The 1439-nt window shown below is 53.0% G+C and overlaps 1 protein-coding gene across 1 annotated transcript in view; it reads left to right on the plus strand.

Annotated features, from left to right (window-relative positions):
• Raver2 (ribonucleoprotein, PTB binding 2) overlaps nucleotides 1-1439 on the plus strand; it is a 63060-nt gene that overhangs the window by 30426 nt on the left and 31195 nt on the right. The window lies entirely within an intron of this gene.

Consider the following 1439-nt stretch of genomic DNA (forward strand, 5'->3'; position numbering starts at 1 on the left):
CCAGCCCCAGAAGTGTTTTTAAAGTGTGGGAGGGTTTATGAGAGTGGGGAGGGTTTATGAGTGTGGGGAGGGTTGATGAGAGTGTGGGGAGGGTTTATGAGAGTGTGGGAGGGTTTATAAGTGTCGGGAGGGTTTATAAGAGTGTGGGGAGGGTTTATGAGAGTGTGGGAGACTTTTTGAGAGTGTGGGAGGGTTTATGAGAGTGGGGAGGGTTTATGAGAGTGTGGGAGGATTTATAAGAGTGCGGGGAGGGTTTATGAGAGTGGGGAGGGTTTATAAGAGTGTGGGGAGGGTTTATGAGCATGTGAGGAGGGTTTATAGAGTGTGGGGAGGGTTTATGAGAGTGTAGGAGGGTTTATGAGAGTGTGGGAGGGTTTATAAGAGTGTGGGGAGAGTTTATAAGAGTCAGGAGGGTTTATGAGAGTGTGGGGAGGTTTATGAGAGTGTGGGGAGGGTTTATAGAGCCTTGAATGTATATAAATCCTAAAATAAATACAACATCCCTCCTTCACTGATTTTACTTATCACAGGGGTGTCTAGAACGCAGCCTCCGTGATTATGGAGAAGAGATGTATTCTGCAAACATGAGCTGCTCTTCTGTTTTAAATTTTGAGTGCAGGAAGCTTGCTTTTTAAGAAGTGCATGAAAATGTTGGGTTACTTTTCTCCTGGGAGAAAATAACCGGCACCCACAAGTTAAGGGAGGAGGGTTTACTTGGCTCACAGTTTGTTGGGGTTCAGGCCATAGTCTCTGGCTCCCAGGCAGGGCAACCGGCGGAGGAGAGCAGTCCACGGCAGGGGCAGGCGTGAGGGGGCACAGCGAGCCCTCTTTGTGTCCTGCTATAGCGCATCCGGGCTGCGGGCCTACTGACGGGAGCCACCCATGCCTCCGGTGGGGTGTGCATTACCCACACCCAGAACTGTGCTCATCCGGTCCTTAATCACAGGTTCGAAATCGCAGCACCGCACCCCACAATCCTGCTACTTGCTCAAGTCCCTCCCAGGAGCACTTGCGGCTGTGGGGGTCACCTAGACACAAGCCCCAACAGAAAGTGCCTGTGAAGCCGAGTCCTGGCAGGCGAGTGCTTGCTACTAGGTGCCACCTGCTCACTTCCTCGTTGTCATGATGCAGCTTCCTCCTGTCAGGAAGCTCACAGGGGACAGAGACCACGCTGGCCTCAGTTTCCACCCTAGGGCTCTGCATAGCAAGAATTTGGTGATTTGATGAAAGGAGGGAAGGAGAGAGGAGGAGGGAAGGAAGGGACAGGGAGGGAGGGAGAGAGCAGGAGGGTGAGGAGGGAGGAGGAAGGGAAGGGGAAAGAAAAGGAAGGGAGGGGTGCAGTGAACTGGGAGGGTAAGGAGGAAGGTGGGAGAGGAGGGAGGGAGAGCAGGAGAGGGTAAGGAGGGAGGAGGAATGGAGGGGGAGGGAGGAGGAAAGGA

The sequence above is a fragment of the Octodon degus genome, unplaced genomic scaffold (genome assembly GCF_000260255.1).
Source record: "Octodon degus isolate 3935 unplaced genomic scaffold, OctDeg1.0 scaffold00057, whole genome shotgun sequence".
Taxonomy (NCBI): Eukaryota; Metazoa; Chordata; class Mammalia; order Rodentia; family Octodontidae; genus Octodon; species Octodon degus.